This window comes from Pleurodeles waltl, chromosome 4_1 (genome assembly GCF_031143425.1).
Source record: "Pleurodeles waltl isolate 20211129_DDA chromosome 4_1, aPleWal1.hap1.20221129, whole genome shotgun sequence".
NCBI classification, from domain to species: domain Eukaryota; kingdom Metazoa; phylum Chordata; class Amphibia; order Caudata; family Salamandridae; genus Pleurodeles; species Pleurodeles waltl.
In genome coordinates this window covers 76,061,697-76,074,298 of record NC_090442.1, presented here as the reverse complement: position 1 = coordinate 76,074,298, position 12,602 = coordinate 76,061,697, and the positions used below count along the sequence as shown (strand labels likewise).

The 12,602-nt window shown below is 40.6% G+C and overlaps 6 non-coding genes across 6 annotated transcripts; all 6 read left to right on the top strand.

Annotated features, from left to right (window-relative positions):
• Window positions 1-1,022: 1,022 nt before the first annotated feature.
• Window positions 1,023-1,094, top strand: TRNAC-GCA (transfer RNA cysteine (anticodon GCA)). Its single transcript has one exon. It is a non-coding gene; the product is annotated as a tRNA-Cys (tRNA).
• A 1,889-nt stretch (window positions 1,095-2,983) lies between these two features.
• TRNAC-GCA (transfer RNA cysteine (anticodon GCA)) lies at window positions 2,984-3,055 on the top strand. The gene has a single exon. It is a non-coding gene; the product is annotated as a tRNA-Cys (tRNA).
• A 2,092-nt stretch (window positions 3,056-5,147) lies between these two features.
• TRNAC-GCA (transfer RNA cysteine (anticodon GCA)) lies at window positions 5,148-5,219 on the top strand. The gene has a single exon. It is a non-coding gene; the product is annotated as a tRNA-Cys (tRNA).
• A 2,092-nt stretch (window positions 5,220-7,311) lies between these two features.
• Window positions 7,312-7,383, top strand: TRNAC-GCA (transfer RNA cysteine (anticodon GCA)). The gene has a single exon. It is a non-coding gene; the product is annotated as a tRNA-Cys (tRNA).
• Window positions 7,384-9,475: 2,092 nt separating this feature from the next.
• On the top strand, window positions 9,476-9,547 carry TRNAC-GCA (transfer RNA cysteine (anticodon GCA)). Its single transcript has one exon. It is a non-coding gene; the product is annotated as a tRNA-Cys (tRNA).
• Window positions 9,548-11,639: 2,092 nt separating this feature from the next.
• Window positions 11,640-11,711, top strand: TRNAC-GCA (transfer RNA cysteine (anticodon GCA)). Its single transcript has one exon. It is a non-coding gene; the product is annotated as a tRNA-Cys (tRNA).
• Window positions 11,712-12,602: the final 891 nt, after the last annotated feature.

Genomic DNA, 12,602 nt, shown 5'->3' with positions numbered 1-12,602 from the left:
AAAGATATAGCATTGTTAAAGACATTACCACGTGAGGGACACAGAAATTGCATTTTAAAAGACATCTATGTGAACTTGCATCGATTAGAAGAGATAGTGACTGTGTGAGAGTTGAATGGTACTGCTAACCAAAGCACTGTTAAAAAGAAGTCTTTCCTCACTAGAGTTGTGTTCTGTCAATGTCTGAGGCAGTGGATTTTTAAATGAGCTAGGAGGCTTAGACTGGCTGAGTCACTGACAGCTTTGCACACTTACTGCAGAGAGTGAGCAGACGAGAGACTAAGACTGAAATTTAGGGCACAGAGTGATTGCAGAAGAGAGTAAGACTCACTCTCACTTCCAGCATGGTGAGTAGACAAGAGAGTAAGCTAGTCCCACAGCTGGAATCCCAGAGTAGGTATAACTCAGTGCTAGTCAGAGTCCATGGTATTATATGTGACGTCTGCACTCTACAGCCTGCTGCTCGCAGTAATAAGGTGTGTGTGAAGGCATATTTCAGGAAAAGAGGATGTGTATAGCTCAGCAGTAAAGTATGTGACTGCAGATCAAGAGGTCCCCAGTTCAAGTCTTGCTTCCCACTTCTCCTTTTAAGGAACAAAAAAAAATTTCTCTGTTACTTATTTCAATTTCTGGAGATTTCTTGAAAGTATGTCACAGAAAAACCACTAATTAAAAAGAGTTTTAGGTTTTATCTGCGTCCGTAAGAGGGTTGTGTGAAAGGACCAGCAGCCCGTCTCCATAGCAGTCCCTGTGACTAGTGAAGCAAGAGTAAGCTTGAGAGTGAATTGGCACCCTTGGCCTAGGACCTGCTGTCATGCTATGTATTTTGGGGTGAATAGTGAAGCAGCAGGTGTGTTGAGTGTGTCCATCAGCTTGTAGCCAGGGGCATGAGTCAGGCTGTGTCCCAGACCCTGTGACTAATAAATCAGCAGGTGGTATAGAGAGCCTATAAAAGAGGAAGCCGTTCTGATGAGATCCACAGCAGCAGTTTCTAGTCCATCCACTTCCAGATAGTACAACAAGGGGGTATAGCTCAGTGGTAGAGCATTTGACTGCAGGTCAAGAGGTCTCTGGTTCAAATCCGGGTGCCCCCTTAATACTTTAAAGAAGCTTTCAATTTCTTTCTATATCACTTTCTACAATTCTTGGGGATTTATTGAAAGTATTTCACACTAAAACGACTATTTAAACAAAATAGCTCAAAGTTTTATGTGCATCCTTAAGACTGTTGTGCGAAAATTAACAGTTTTCACACTCACGCCCAGTAAATGCACCATGGATCAATTCGAGTAAAACAAGAGTTCGTACATTGGCACACAGGGACAAATTGAAATTTGTGTACACAGCATGATACTGTGTACTTTAATACATCTTTCTACATTCTGTAGTGTGCAGGACACAGATAATGTTTTACGGCATGGATTTATTAACAAGCATTGCTTCTAATAATTGAGCATATAGCAGAAATTGCAGGTGCAAAGAAAAAATACATAGGTAAACAAATCACAAGTTTCTAAATTCCACTGTATTCACAACAGCACAGCTGATTTGTTGTGCTTTAAGAAACACTGTGTGCCTGTACAGCAGCAAAGATGTGAGTGTGTGGACACTGTATGCCCGTAATGCTTTCACAAATGTCCTTATACTGTAACAGAAGTCTCTGCAGTTTTAGAACTGAGTTTGGACAGTAGCAAGTGTGCTTACTGATAGTAATATGTGTAAGAAACAAATGCCTGCATGCTGTTACTTGTGTCTTTCTCCAGTAGCACACCTATTTACTGTAATTAGTATGTAAGGTAACGTCGGCTAGACAAAACTGGACCCAAATGCTGGTACACTGTGACTGGCCTGTGTACTGTTTCCAGTGTGTTTCACTAGTATCACGCCAGCTTACCGTTACTAGAATGTACAGTAAGACTGGTCCAATATGTATACCATATCAAATTGTTTTACCATAAAACAAAGATATAGCATTGTTAAAGACATTACCACGTGAGGGACACAGAAATTGCATTTTAAAAGACATCTATGTGAACTTGCATCGATTAAAAGAGATAGTGACTGTGTGAGAGTTGTATGGTACTGCTAACCAAAGCACTGTTAAAAATAAGTCTTTCCTCACTAGAGTTGTGTTCTGTCAATGTCTGAGGCAGTGGATTTTTAAATGAGCTAGGAGGCTTAGACTGGCTGAGTCACTGACAGCTTTGCACACTTACTGCAGAGAGTGAGCAGACGAGAGACTAAGACTGAAATTTAGGGCACAGAGTGATGGCAGAAGAGAGTAAGACTCACTCTCACTTCCAGCATGGTGAGTAGACAAGAGAGTAAGCTAGTCCCACAGCTGGAATCCCAGAGTAGGTATAACTCAGTGCTAGTCAGAGTCCATGGTATTATATGTGACGTCTGCACTCTACAGCCTGCTGCTCGCAGTAATAAGGTGTGTGTGAAGGCATACTTCAGGAAAAGAGGAAGTGTATAGCTCAGCAGTAAAGTATGTGACTGCAGATCAAGAGGTCCCCAGTTCAAGTCTTGCTTCCCACTTCTCCTTTTAAGGAACAAAAAAAAAATTCTCTGTTACTTATTTCAATTTCTGGAGATTTCTTGAAAGTATGTCACAGAAAAACCACTAATTAAAAAGAGTTTTAGGTTTTATCTGCGTCCGTAAGAGGGTTGTGTGAAAGGACCAGCAGCCGGTCTCCATAGCAGTCCCTGTGACTAGTGAAGCAAGAGTAAGCTTGAGAGTGAATTGGCACCCTTGGCCTAGGACCTGCTGTCATGCTATGTATTTTGGTGTGAATAGTGAAGCATCAGGTGTGTTGAGTGTGTCCATCAGCTTGTAGCCAGGGGCATGAGTCAGGCTGTGTCCCAGACCCTGTGACTAATAAATCAGCAGGTGGTATAGAGAGCCTATAAAAGAGGAAGCCGTTCTGATGAGATCCACAGCAGCAGTTTCTAGTCCATCCACTTCCAGATAGTACAACAAGGGGGTATAGCTCAGTGGTAGAGCATTTGACTGCAGATCAAGAGGTCCCTGATTCAAATCCGGGTGCCCCCTTAATACCTTAAAGAAGCTGTCAATTTCTTTCTGTATCGCTTTTTTCAATTCTTGGGGATTTTTTGAAAGTATGTCACACTAAAACGACTAATTAAGCAAAATAGCTCAAAGTTTTATGTGCATCCTTATGACTCTTGTTGAAAATTAACAGTTTTCACACTCACACCCAGTAACTGCACCATGGATCCATCTGGGTGCCCCCTTCACATATGAAAGAAGCTTTCAATTTCTTTCTATATCACTTTCTACAATTCTTGGGGATTTATTGAAAGTATTTCACACTAAAACGACTATTTACACAAAATAGCTCAAAGTTTTATGTGCATCCTTAAGACTGTTGTGCGAAAATTAACAGTTTTCACACTCACGCCCAGTAACTGCACCATGGATCAATTCGAGTAAAACAAGAGTTCGTACATTGGCACACAGGGACAAATTGAAATTTGTGTTCACAGCATGATACTGTGTACTTTAATACATCTTATAACATTCTGTAGTGTGCAGCACACAGATAATGTTTTACGGCATGGATTTATTAACAAGCATTGCTTCTAATAATTGAGCATATAGCAGAAATTGCAGGTGCAAAGAAAAAATACATAGGTAAACAAATCACAAGTTTCTAAATTCCACTGTATTCACAACAGCACAGCTGATTTGTTGTGCTTTAAGAAACACTGTGTGCCTGTACAGCAGCAAAGATGTGAGTGTGTGGACACTGTATGCCCGTAATGCTTTCACAAATGTCCTTATACTGTAACAGAAGTCTCTGCAGTTTTAGAACTGAGTTTGGACAGTAGCAAGTGTGCTTACTGATAGTAATATGTGTAAAAAACAAATGCCTGCATGCTGTTACTTGTGTCTTTCTCCAGTAGCACACCTATTTACTGTAATTAGTATGTAAGGTAACGTCGGCTAGACAAAACTGGACCCAAATGCTGGTACACTGTGACTGGCCTGTGTACTGTTTCCAGTGTGTTTCACTAGTATCACGCCAGCTTACCGTTACTAGAATGTACAGTAAGACTGGTCCAATATGTATACCATATCAAATTGTTTTACCATAAAACAAAGATATAGCATTGTTAAAGACATTACCACGTGAGGGACACAGAAATTGCATTTTAAAAGACATCTATGTGAACTTGCATCGATTAGAAGAGATAGTGACTGTGTGAGAGTTGTATGGTACTGCTAACCAAAGCACTGTTAAAAATAAGTCTTTCCTCACTAGAGTTGTGTTCTGTCAATGTCTGAGGCAGTGGATTTTTAAATGAGCTAGGAGGCTTAGACTGGCTGAGTCACTGACAGCTTTGCACACTTACTGCAGAGAGTGAGCAGACGAGAGACTAAGACTGAAATTTAGGGCACAGAGTGATGGCAGAAGAGAGTAAGACTCACTCTCACTTCCAGCATGGTGAGTAGACAAGAGAGTAAGCTAGTCCCACAGCTGGAATCCCAGAGTAGGTATAACTCAGTGCTAGTCAGAGTCCATGGTATTATATGTGACGTCTGCACTCTACAGCCTGCTGCTCGCAGTAATAAGGTGTGTGTGAAGGAATATTTCAGGAAAAGAGGAAGTGTATAGCTCAGCAGTAAAGTATGTGACTGCAGATCAAGAGGTCCCCAGTTCAAGTCTTGCTTCCCACTTCTCCTTTTAAGGAACAAAAAAAAAATTCTCTGTTACTTATTTCAATTTCTGGAGATTTCTTGAAAGTATGTCACAGAAAAACCACTAATTAAAAAGAGTTTTAGGTTTTATCTGCGTCCGTAAGAGGGTTGTGTGAAAGGACCAGCAGCCGGTCTCCATAGCAGTCCCTGTGACTAGTGAAGCAAGAGTAAGCTTGAGAGTGAATTGGCACCCTTGGCCTAGGACCTGCTGTCATGCTATGTATTTTGGTGTGAATAGTGAAGCATCAGGTGTGTTGAGTGTGTCCATCAGCTTGTAGCCAGGGGCATGAGTCAGGCTGTGTCCCAGACCCTGTGACTAATAAATCAGCAGGTGGTATAGAGAGCCTATAAAAGAGGAAGCCGTTCTGATGAGATCCACAGCAGCAGTTTCTAGTCCATACACTTCCAGATAGTACAACAAGGGGGTATAGCTCAGTGGTAGAGCATTTGACTGCAAATCAAGAGGTCCCTGATTCAAATCCGGGTGCCCCCTTAATACTTTAAAGAAGCTGTCAATTTCTTTCTGTATCGCTTTTTTCAATTCTTGGGGATTTTTTGAAAGTATGTCACACTAAAACGACTAATTAAGCAAAATAGCTCAAAGTTTTATGTGCATCCTTATGACTCTTGTTGAAAATTAACAGTTTTCACACTCACACCCAGTAACTGCACCATGGATCCATCTGGGTGCCCCCTTCACATATGAAAGAAGCTTTCAATTTCTTTCTATATCACTTTCTACAATTCTTGGGGATTTATTGAAAGTATTTCACACTAAAACGACTATTTACACAAAATAGCTCAAAGTTTTATGTGCATCCTTAAGACTGTTGTGCGAAAATTAACAGTTTTCACACTCACGCCCAGTAACTGCACCATGGATCAATTCGAGTAAAACAAGAGTTCGTACATTGGCACACAGGGACAAATTGAAATTTGTGTACACAGCATGATACTGTGTACTTTAATACATCTTATAACATTCTGTAGTGTGCAGCACACAGATAATGTTTTACGGCATGGATTTATTAACAAGCATTGCTTCTAATAATTGAGCATATAGCAGAAATTGCAGGTGCAAAGAAAAAATACATAGGTAAACAAATCACAAGTTTCTAAATTCCACTGTATTTACCACAGCACAGCTGATTTGTTGTGCTTTAAGAAACACTGTGTGCCTGTACAGCAGCAAAGATGTGAGTGTGTGGACACTGTATGCCCGTAATGCTTTCACAAATGTCCTTATACTGTAACAGAAGTCTCTGCAGTTTTAGAACTGAGTTTGGACAGTAGCATGTGTGCTTACTGATAGTAATATGTGTAAGAAACAAATGCCTGCATGCTGTTACTTGTGTCTTTCTCCAGTAGCACACCTATTTACTGTAATTAGTATGTAAGGTAACGTCGGCTAGACAAAACTGGACCCAAATGCTGGTACACTGTGAATGGCCTGTGTACTGTTTCCAGTGTGTTTCACTAGTATCACGCCAGCTTACCGTTACTAGAATGTACAGTAAGACTGGTCCAATATGTATACCATATCAAATTGTTTTACCATAAAACAAAGATATAGCATTGTTAAAGACATTACCACGTGAGGGACACAGAAATTGCATTTTAAAAGACATCTATGTGAACTTGCATCGATTAGAAGAGATAGTGACTGTGTGAGAGTTGTATGGTACTGCTAACCAAAGCACTGTTAAAAAGAAGTCTTTCCTCACTAGAGTTGTGTTCTGTCAATGTCTGAGGCAGTGGATTTTTAAATGAGCTAGGAGGCTTAGACTGGCTGAGTCACTGACAGCTTTGCACACTTACTGCAGAGAGTGAGCAGACGAGAGACTAAGACTGAAATTTAGGGCACAGAGTGATTGCAGAAGAGAGTAAGACTCACTCTCACTTCCAGCATGGTGAGTAGACAAGAGAGTAAGCTAGTCCCACAGCTGGAATCCCAGAGTAGGTATAACTCAGTGCTAGTCAGAGTCCATGGTATTATATGTGACGTCTGCACTCTACAGCCTGCTGCTCGCAGTAATAAGGTGTGTGTGAAGGCATATTTCAGGAAAAGAGGATGTGTATAGCTCAGCAGTAAAGTATGTGACTGCAGATCAAGAGGTCCCCAGTTCAAGTCTTGCTTCCCACTTCTCCTTTTAAGGAACAAAAAAAAATTTCTCTGTTACTTATTTCAATTTCTGGAGATTTCTTGAAAGTATGTCACAGAAAAACCACTAATTAAAAAGAGTTTTAGGTTTTATCTGCGTCCGTAAGAGGGTTGTGTGAAAGGACCAGCAGCCAGTCTCCATAGCAGTCCCTGTGACTAGTGAAGCAAGAGTAAGCTTGAGAGTGAATTGGCACCCTTGGCCTAGGACCTGCTGTCATGCTATGTATTTTGGTGTGAATAGTGAAGCATCAGGTGTGTTGAGTGTGTCCATCAGCTTGTAGCCAGGGGCATGAGTCAGGCTGTGTCCCAGACCCTGTGACTAATAAATCAGCAGGTGGTATAGAGAGCCTATAAAAGAGGAAGCCGTTCTGATGAGATCCACAGCAGCAGTTTCTAGTCCATCCACTGCCAGATAATACAACAAGGGGGTATAGCTCAGTGGTAGAGCATTTGACTGCAGATCAAGAGGTCCCTGGTTCAAATCCGGGTGCCCCCTTAATACTTTAAAGAAGCTGTCAATTTCTTTCTGTATCGCTTTTTTCAATTCTTGGGGATTTTTTGAAAGTATGTCACACTAAAACGACTAATTAAGCAAAATAGCTCAAAGTTTTATGTGCATCCTTATGACTCTTGTTGAAAATTAACAGTTTTCACACTCACACCCAGTAACTGCACCATGGATCAATCTGGGTGCCCCCTTCACACATGAAAGAAGCTTTCAATTTCTTTCTATATCACTTTCTACAATTCTTGGGGATTTATTGAAAGTATTTCACACTAAAACGACTATTTAAACAAAATAGCTCAAAGTTTTATGTGCATCCTTAAGACTGTTGTGCGAAAATTAACAGTTTTCACACTCACGCCCAGTAACTGCACCATGGATCAATTCGAGTAAAACAAGAGTTCGTACATTGGCACACAGGGACAAATTGAAATTTGTGTACACAGCATGATACTGTGTACTTTAATACATCTTTCTACATTCTGTAGTGTGCAGCACACAGATAATGTTTTACGGCATGGATTTATTAACAAGCATTGCTTCTAATAATTGAGCATATAGCAGAAATTGCAGGTGCAAAGAAAAAATACATAGGTAAACAAATCACAAGTTTCTAAATTCCACTGTATTTACCACAGCACAGCTGATTTGTTGTGCTTTAAGAAACACTGTGTGCCTGTACAGCAGCAAAGATGTGAGTGTGTGGACACTGTATGCCCGTAATGCTTTCACAAATGTCCTTATACTGTAACAGAAGTCTCTGCAGTTTTAGAACTGAGTTTGGACAGTAGCATGTGTGCTTACTGATAGTAATATGTGTAAGAAACAAATGCCTGCATGCTGTTACTTGTGTCTTTCTCCAGTAGCACACCTATTTACTGTAATTAGTATGTAAGGTAACGTCGGCTAGACAAAACTGGACCCAAATGCTGGTACACTGTGACTGGCCTGTGTACTGTTTCCAGTGTGTTTCACTAGTATCACGCCAGCTTACCGTTACTAGAATGTACAGTAAGACTGGTCCAATATGTATACCATATCAAATTGTTTTACCATAAAACAAAGATATAGCATTGTTAAAGACATTACCACGTGAGGGACACAGAAATTGCATTTTAAAAGACATCTATGTGAACTTGCATCGATTAGAAGAGATAGTGACTGTGTGAGAGTTGTATGGTACTGCTAACCAAAGCACTGTTAAAAAGAAGTCGTTCCTCACTAGAGTTGTGTTCTGTCAATGTCTGAGGCAGTGGATTTTTAAATGAGCTAGGAGGCTTAGACTGGCTGAGTCACTGACAGCTTTGCACACTTACTGCAGAGAGTGAGCAGACGAGAGACTAAGACTGAAATTTAGGGCACAGAGTGATTGCAGAAGAGAGTAAGACTCACTCTCACTTCCAGCATGGTGAATAGACAAGAGAGTAAGCTAGTCCCACAGCTGGAATCCCAGAGTAGGTATAACTCAGTGCTAGTCAGAGTCCATGGTATTATATGTGACGTCTGCACTCTACAGCCTGCTGCTCGCAGTAATAAGGTGTGTGTGAAGGCATATTTCAGGAAAAGAGGATGTGTATAGCTCAGCAGTAAAGTATGTGACTGCAGATCAAGAGATCCCCAGTTCAAGTCTTGCTTCCCACTTCTCATTTTAAGGAACAAAAAAAAATTTCTCTGTTACTTATTTCAATTTCTGGAGATTTCTTGAAAGTATGTCACAGAAAAACCACTAATTAAAAAGAGTTTTAGGTTTTATCTGCGTCCGTAAGAGGGTTGTGTGAAAGGACCAGCAGCCAGTCTCCATAGCAGTCCCTGTGACTAGTGAAGCAAGAGTAAGCTTGAGAGTGAATTGGCACCCTTGGCCTAGGACCTGCTGTCATGCTATGTATTTTGGTGTGAATAGTGAAGCATCAGGTGTGTTGAGTGTGTCCATCAGCTTGTAGCCAGGGGCATGAGTCAGGCTGTGTCCCAGACCCTGTGACTAATAAATCAGCAGGTGGTATAGAGAGCCTATAAAAGAGGAAGCCGTTCTGATGAGATCCACAGCAGCGGTTTCTAGTCCATCCACTTCTAGATAGTACAACAAGGGGGTATAGCTCAGTGGTAGAGCATTTGACTGCAGATCAAGAGGTCCCTGGTTCAAATCCGGGTGCCCCCTTAATACTTTAAAGAAGCTGTCAATTTCTTTCTGTATCGCTTTTTTCAATTCTTGGGGATTTTTTGAAAGTATGTCACACTAAAACGACTAATTAAGCAAAATAGCTCAAAGTTTTATGTGCATCCTTATGACTCTTGTTGAAAATTAACAGTTTTCACACTCACACCCAGTAACTGCACCATGGATCAATCTGGGTGCCCCCTTCACACATGAAAGAAGCTTTCAATTTCTTTCTATATCACTTTCTACAATTCTTGGGGATTTATTGAAAGTATTTCACACTAAAACGACTATTTAAACAAAATAGCTCAAAGTTTTATGTGCATCCTTAAGACTGTTGTGCGAAAATTAACAGTTTTCACACTCACGCCCAGTAACTGCACCATGGATCAATTCGAGTAAAACAAGAGTTCGTACATTGGCACACAGGGACAAATTGAAATTTGTGTACACAGCATGATACTGTGTACTTTAATACATCTTTCTACATTCTGTAGTGTGCAGCACACAGATAATGTTTTACGGCATGGATTTATTAACAAGCATTGCTTCTAATAATTGAGCATATAGCAGAAATTGCAGGTGCAAAGAAAAAATACATAGGTAAACAAATCACAAGTTTCTAAATTCCACTGTATTTACCACAGCACAGCTGATTTGTTGTGCTTTAAGAAACACTGTGTGCCTGTACAGCAGCAAAGATGTGAGTGTGTGGACACTGTATGCCCGTAATGCTTTCACAAATGTCCTTATACTGTAACAGAAGTCTCTGCAGTTTTAGAACTGAGTTTGGACAGTAGCATGTGTGCTTACTGATAGTAATATGTGTAAGAAACAAATGCCTGCATGCTGTTACTTGTGTCTTTCTCCAGTAGCACACCTATTTACTGTAATTAGTATGTAAGGTAACGTCGGCTAGACAAAACTGGACCCAAATGCTGGTACACTGTGAATGGCCTGTGTACTGTTTCCAGTGTGTTTCACTAGTATCACGCCAGCTTACCGTTACTAGAATGTACAGTAAGACTGGTCCAATATGTATACCATATCAAATTGTTTTACCATAAAACAAAGATATAGCATTGTTAAAGACATTACCACGTGAGGGACACAGAAATTGCATTTTAAAAGACATCTATGTGAACTTGCATCGATTAGAAGAGATAGTGACTGTGTGAGAGTTGTATGGTACTGCTAACCAAAGCACTGTTAAAAAGAAGTCTTTCCTCACTAGAGTTGTGTTCTGTCAATGTCTGAGGCAGTGGATTTTTAAATGAGCTAGGAGGCTTAGACTGGCTGAGTCACTGACAGCTTTGCACACTTACTGCAGAGAGTGAGCAGACGAGAGACTAAGACTGAAATTTAGGGCACAGAGTGATTGCAGAAGAGAGTAAGACTCACTCTCACTTCCAGCATGGTGAGTAGACAAGAGAGTAAGCTAGTCCCACAGCTGGAATCCCAGAGTAGGTATAACTCAGTGCTAGTCAGAGTCCATGGTATTATATGTGACGTCTGCACTCTACAGCCTGCTGCTCGCAGTAATAAGGTGTGTGTGAAGGCATATTTCAGGAAAAGAGGATGTGTATAGCTCAGCAGTAAAGTATGTGACTGCAGATCAAGAGGTCCCCAGTTCAAGTCTTGCTTCCCACTTCTCCTTTTAAGGAACAAAAAAAAATTTCTCTGTTACTTATTTCAATTTCTGGAGATTTCTTGAAAGTATGTCACAGAAAAACCACTAATTAAAAAGAGTTTTAGGTTTTATCTGCGTCCGTAAGAGGGTTGTGTGAAAGGACCAGCAGCCAGTCTCCATAGCAGTCCCTGTGACTAGTGAAGCAAGAGTAAGCTTGAGAGTGAATTGGCACCCTTGGCCTAGGACCTGCTGTCATGCTATGTATTTTGGTGTGAATAGTGAAGCATCAGGTGTGTTGAGTGTGTCCATCAGCTTGTAGCCAGGGGCATGAGTCAGGCTGTGTCCCAGACCCTGTGACTAATAAATCAGCAGGTGGTATAGAGAGCCTATAAAAGAGGAAGCCGTTCTGATGAGATCCACAGCAGCAGTTTCTAGTCCATCCACTGCCAGATAATACAACAAGGGGGTATAGCTCAGTGGTAGAGCATTTGACTGCAGATCAAGAGGTCCCTGGTTCAAATCCGGGTGCCCCCTTAATACTTTAAAGAAGCTGTCAATTTCTTTCTGTATCGCTTTTTTCAATTCTTGGGGATTTTTTGAAAGTATGTCACACTAAAACGACTAATTAAGCAAAATAGCTCAAAGTTTTATGTGCATCCTTATGACTCTTGTTGAAAATTAACAGTTTTCACACTCACACCCAGTAACTGCACCATGGATCAATCTGGGTGCCCCCTTCACACATGAACGAAGCTTTCAATTTCTTTCTATATCACTTTCTACAATTCTTGGGGATTTATTGAAAGTATTTCACACTAAAACGACTATTTAAACAAAATAGCTCAAAGTTTTATGTGCATCCTTAAGACTGTTGTGCGAAAATTAACAGTTTTCACACTCACGCCCAGTAACTGCACCATGGATCAATTCGAGTAAAACAAGAGTTCGTACATTGGCACACAGGGACAAATTGAAATTTGTGTACACAGCATGATACTGTGTACTTTAATACATCTTTCTACATTCTGTAGTGTGCAGCACACAGATAATGTTTTACGGCATGGATTTATTAACAAGCATTGCTTCTAATAATTGAGCATATAGCAGAAATTGCAGGTGCAAAGAAAAAATACATAGGTAAACAAATCACAAGTTTCTAAATTCCACTGTATTTACCACAGCACAGCTGATTTGTTGTGCTTTAAGAAACACTGTGTGCCTGTACAGCAGCAAAGATGTGAGTGTGTGGACACTGTATGCCCGTAATGCTTTCACAAATGTCCTTATACTGTAACAGAAGTCTCTGCAGTTTTAGAACTGAGTTTGGACAGTAGCATGTGTGCTTACTGATAGTAATATGTGTAAGAAACAAATGCCTGCATGCTGTTACTTGTGTCTTTCTCCAGTAGCACACCTATTTACTGT